Genomic DNA, 6,006 nt, shown 5'->3' with positions numbered 1-6,006 from the left:
TGTTCTGACTCCTGTTTAACTACCCGATTAGTGTACCAAACTCTGCATTGGCTGACTACCTGTCCTGTCTTCCTGGCCTGGCGTTTTTTGACCACTTGTCCTGTGTACTCACCTTGCTGTCCTGGGCAGAGCCGTAGCTAGCTCCTTTTGCGCCTGAGGCAAGAAGTGAAAATTGTGCCCCTCCAGCTATTTATTTACAGAGCTTATTTTCTTTACACTGCCCTTACACACTGCCTTTACACACACCTGCCCATAAACACACATATACACATACACTGCCCTTACACATGACTGCCCTTACACACACCTGCCCATTAACATGCATCTACACATACACTGGCCTTACACAACCCTGCCTTTACACACATATACACACATATCAGTTTACAAACATACAAATACCTACACTGCCCATACACACACCAGCTTACACACACATATATACACATACAATGCCCTTACACACTGCCTTTACACACACCAGTCCATTAACATGCATATGCACATACACTGCCCTTACACAAGCCTGTCCATACACACATGTATACACACACACACACTGCCCTCACACTCCCCTGCCTTTACACACACATATACACACATGGCAGCTTACAAACACACAAATGCCTACACTACTCTTATACATACACTGCCCATACACACAAACACTGCCCTTAAACACACACTGCCCTTACACACACACATATATACACAGCCCTTACATCCCTTTCTCACCATGTCTTACTTTTCTCATCTTCCATCATCTTCAATCATCTTCCATCATCCATCATCTTCTATCCTGTTGTGGGAGCGTGAGGTCTGTCACTCCAGGCCTCTGCTTTAGTGCTCCCTCATCACTATGCGCCGGCTATTGACAGACCTCACGCTCCCTAATGTTGGGCCACTTAGAGGGGAATTGTGATCTCCCCAACCATCCCTGCTCATCGCATACACCCCCTCCCCAGTCCAGCACTGTTGGTGCCTAGGTGCGCAACGCCCACGGGGGACCTGATGAGCAGGGCTGGTTGGGGAGAGCATTATTGAGCGGCTGCCTCGGCAGTCCCCTGAAGACCGGCCCAAGGGAAGAGGCCTCTCTGCTCGCCCCCTCCCCTATAGATAGGCTACTGTTTTTTTAGGGGTTTCATGGTGAATTACATTGCTGGCAGCAATGTGATTCACCACGGGGCCCTGTTGAACTGGTTAGAGAGATCCGTGATCTCCCCAACCAGTCCTGGAGGCTGCAGCTGCTGATCGGGCAGCTGTGCAGCCCCTCGCAGCTGCGCCTGAGGCGAGTACCTCTCTCGCCTCACCCTTCCTACGGCCCTGGTCCTAGGACTACCTGCATTGCTTTGCTACTCTATCACTCAGTCTCTACGCTATTAGCCTCTGCCCAAACTTTCACACTTTTGGGATCATTTAAGTCTTTGGCCATTCTATCTCAGGGCTCAACTCTTGGGTAGTTTATCAGGGTGAATACCTCCTGTGATGTGTTCTCCTAGGGTTTAAGCATATTGTGTCACTTTCCATGCAGCTTTTGGTATAATTAACTACAAAGATGCCTCATGGAAGTAGTGGCATGTATCTGAATGATGCAGAGCCAGCATTATTTAATCAGTTTTCTGCCCTGGAAAGTTCTCCCTTCTTTTCACCCAAACTTAAAAAGGCTACTTGATGAAATTGATAACAATCAGCAACAAAACAACAGAGGAGAGTAACATAGTGATGATGTTTTAAAAAAAACAGGAGAAAAGTATAGTTAAAATGATACCATTTATTGGCTAACTGAGAGTTTAATAGCGAGCTTTAAAACAAAATTAAAGAACCTCTCCCCATGGTATATAGATTAGTTGGGGTTTTTATTATTAAAAATGCATTGTTTAATCTACATTTTTGATATATGTAACTGTAAAATGTAGGATTTTGGAAACATAACAGATATTCTTTAAGTCCCCCTAGCTACACCTCAGCGCAAGAAGGCACTCGTATAAGAATGAATAAAATGATTGTGAAGTAATGATGGATTGTTTGTCTACAGACTCATTGACACAGTGTATACTTCTAATACATCATTCCTTATCACAATAGATAATGCACTGACCCATTTGATAATTAGGGAGGGGCGGCAAGGAATTCTGGGAAACACATGGCCAAACCCATTCCTTTTTTTTTCATAATGAAAGATGCCATTGGAATTGTTATTGTCAGACCCGAAGAAGTAGATTTATCCAAAAAAAGTAACAGTGCAATTTTGTTTAACAAGTAGGGATCTTTCAGTCTAAGGTCATTTGTCTCAGAGTTATCTCAGTGTGACGGATTAAACTGTAAGGCTGGTTTCAAGTGAAAAATAATTGCTCTTTCGGCAGTGCAAACATGAAGGGTTAAGATCTGAGTGTGGACAGATGCTTTAAGTCAAACCTACAGCTCAGTGCCAGACAAGATTAATGTTACCTTCAGTTTGTGTAAAGTGACCTTGCAAGCAGATATTTTCCCCCTCAATTGCGTACATTACCCTTTTAAATACTGTATTTACTATGTGACTATATTAACCTTCTGTACATCAAGGGGAAAGCCAGGGATTGGCTCAACATTTTGTGGGTTGAAGGGTTTCACTGATTCTAGAGGCAATGCTGCCAAATACACAGATAAAATAGTACTGTGCACATGGGATAATCTGAGATCCACAAGGTATATTTCCTGGCTGCAGGTTTTCACTTGTGCAATGCAAACTGAAAGGTTAAGTTTGTTGAAGGCAAGGCAAACCTTCTGAAGCTGTATGGATTTCATTCCAAGGCAGGAACAATGGGTACAGCTCAACCCATTTGTTGTGGATGTCTGGTAGAATTAATATTTATTATTAATTATTATTATTATTGTCTTTGATTTATATAGCATCAATGTACACAGTGCTTAAAGTACATACATTCAAAGAGTATGGCAAAACTAGAATGGCAAAACTAGAACTGATGGACTAAGACAAAACAATACATTTGGTAAAAAGGGTCCTGCTGACAACTCATTACCCTTATTTTAGTAAATCTAAAAGGTTGTCTAGGCCTTTGCTTGTTTAGGCCTTTAGACCAATCAGACTTGCGAGGGACAGTAGTATGGAGTGAGCTTGGGGTGGGAAAATTGTGTGGTCATTGTGTTTCATACATCTTGCCACCTGTGGGGTTCTTGGTGCATGAAGCCACATAGTGTTATGTTTTATTTTGTATATGATCAGAAAGTACTTTCATATTTTCTAACTCTGTATTGTTTTTCCTTTTTATATATAAGCACCACTGAAGCTCGCTTTCAAACCACAACATGAACAATCTGCCGCACCAGACTTTTTTTGGCAGGTGAGTCATTAAAACTTTAGTAAATGTAATGTTACGTAACAGTGGAGCCAAGTGGGGGGTTCCCTTAAGATCCTTTCCAGCCTGTCTCCATTCTTGCAAAAACAAAGAGAAGCCATTAAAGGCAGCACCCATCCAGTGTGGCAGGCAGCTGAACACTATTGTTTGCCGTCACTATTGTAAGTGTATTCAATAAAGTTGTCCTATCTGAGAAATGTTTCGTCACCCACTGTTACCATGTCTACTCTTGGCATTCGGAATCTCAGCAGGGTTCTGGTGCAGCAGGATGCAGATTTTCATACTGGTCAGACATTCTGACATACAGACATTCATCCAGTCCAAGTACCAATAAACAAAACTGGAAAAATAACCGTAATTAATTAAATTAAGAAAACATATTATTGACAGGTTTCTGAATTAAAAATGTAATATCGCTTATAGCAGATGACTGCTAATATTAATAGAATTAATGAGAATGAATTCACTGATCTCTAAAATTTGATTTATTTAAAAAAATAATACAGATAAAAAAGTAAAAATAATAACAGGCAGCAGATTTATGAATTTTGTGTACATCCTGGCTGAACAAGAGAATAAGTGGCTTGTTTTATTGGCACATGACCATGGCTTATTGTCCCCATAAAATGTTCACATGGTTGTTTGATTAACATTCCCCAAACTGTTCCCACAAAGTTGGAACACAAATTGTCCAAAATGTCTAGCCCAACCCCTGATTACAATAATTAAGAGGTGTGTCACAATACTTTTGTCCATATAGTGGTGCACAAAGCAAGGTCCATAAAGACATGGTTGGATGAGTTTGGAAGAACGTGACTGTCCCCCAGAGAGCCCTGACCTCAACCCCCACAAACACCTTTGGGATGAACTGGAATGGGGATTGCGAGCCAGGCCTCCTTGTCCAACATCAGTCACAAATGCTCAAAATGTAAGCAAAATTCCCCCAAAAAACCACTCCTATGGAAAACCTTCTTGTTACAGCTGCAAAGCAAGGGCCAACTTTATAAATCTGTCCACAGGAGTTTATCTCTGTTATTCTCCACAGCCTGCTGTGGAATCCCCAATGTGAACTCGAGAGGGTTTAGCTCGTACACTGTACAGATGTTTCTTCACACAATGCCAGCTATTTGCTTGTGTCGTTCAGTGTACGCTGTTCCTGCAAGCATCTTACAACCCGCCACTATGTGCTGGACCGTCTCGTAGGCCTCTACACCTTGGATCCTGTCTGTCAGGTCCAGCCCTGTGCAGCCATTGGTAAGATTTTCTATTGCCAAACACCTTGGCTGTTTATCGATGGTACATCCCATGCAGGGTCTTGGCTTGCCTTGGGATGTCCTCTACTTGATCTTCCTTCCATGTCTGTTGCTGGTTCAGGGAATCTCTCAGCAGCTCATCTTTGAGTGCTACCTTACTGATGTACTCCCTTTTTAATTAATGTAGACAGAGAAAAAGTAACATTTATTCACGCAATGTTACATCCATTACATAATCTTAACTTTTCAAATAAGGACAGGGTTTTCCAAATGTAGAGTTATAGTCTGTGCGCAAAATGAATAAATCCCAAGTATTATTTATCTAGCTATATTATCAATATTATTTCTGCTGCTCTGAAAAAACTGATGCACCTGCGTTCTATTACAGGACCCAGCGTTTCATGACACAAGGAGGTCTGGAGGGGAATGCCTACATTCAAAATCGCAGTATGTCAGTTGTATTACCACGCTCACAAAACCCTCAAGGGTTAACAGAGGGATCCCTGGCCGCGTGAGGCAGCTATAGATGGGTAGCTACTCCGGCTCTCAAAATAAATGTGCTCCTCCGGGGAAAAGTCTCCCAAACAAACCACAAGAGTCTCCCAAACAAACTACAAGGTAAAGCGGGTTAGTGACAACATCTTCGATCCTGCCCACTTCTGGGGCCAGCCCAGACCCTTAGTAGACTGCCAACACTAGTCTCCCGATTTTGGAACCTGAAATGTTGGGGGTATTGCATTTTTTTTAAAAACATTTGCAATGTCCCCTCTGACACTAAAATCTCAAAGTTCTCAGTGTTAGCCAGCTATATACCAGTTCTATAAGCTTTCTGGGCTGTTGCCTACACGTTAAAGGAAAGGTGAAGCTAGCCTGAGTTAGATGGGTGGAACCTGGACAATAGCAAGTGGTACCTGGATGAGGAGCAGGTGTGATGAAAATGGAGACTGAAGAAATGTATCCAGATGCCTGGGCAAGTTCCTCCTTAGCGTTTAAAGTGTTGAGTATATATAGCATAAACCCATGTAATTACACAGTATCCACAGATTGCGAATTGTAACAGGTTTTAATTATTCCTCCTATAAATGTATTTGTTTCCGGTTCTTTAAGCCTCAGAAGGAAAAGTCAGGATTTTAAGGTAAGAAAGTAATTCGTTTTGTCCTACATTTATGCTTTGAAAGTTTAAAAAAGCCCTTTTTTTTAAATGAGATACCCCAAACAGAATTACACAGTTATGTTTGTAGAGCATCTTTTTTTAGTGAAAATGTTTTGTTCATAGATGACGTATTTGACCCTAGTAAATATAAACCAGTTATCACCCTTCCTCTTAAAAGAGGGGGGCTGCAATAAATCCTCAGTGTATGAGGTCTTACATATAAGAACTCTGTATATTAACTGAC

The 6,006-nt window shown here is 41.7% G+C and overlaps 1 long non-coding RNA gene across 1 annotated transcript; it reads left to right on the top strand.

The window, feature by feature from the left end:
• The first annotated feature begins 2,674 nt into the window (after positions 1 to 2,674).
• LOC128491991 (uncharacterized) lies at positions 2,675 to 4,243 on the top strand. The gene is made up of 3 exons (XR_008354054.1): positions 2,675 to 2,835; positions 3,277 to 3,341; positions 4,117 to 4,243. It is a non-coding gene; the product is annotated as an uncharacterized LOC128491991 (long non-coding RNA).
• Positions 4,244 to 6,006: the final 1,763 nt, after the last annotated feature.

This window comes from Spea bombifrons, chromosome 4, assembly GCF_027358695.1.
Source record: "Spea bombifrons isolate aSpeBom1 chromosome 4, aSpeBom1.2.pri, whole genome shotgun sequence".
In the NCBI taxonomy this organism is placed as follows: Eukaryota; Metazoa; Chordata; class Amphibia; order Anura; family Pelobatidae; genus Spea; species Spea bombifrons.
Note: the sequence above shows the minus strand (reverse complement) of the source record. Positions and strands in the feature narration are given on the sequence as shown.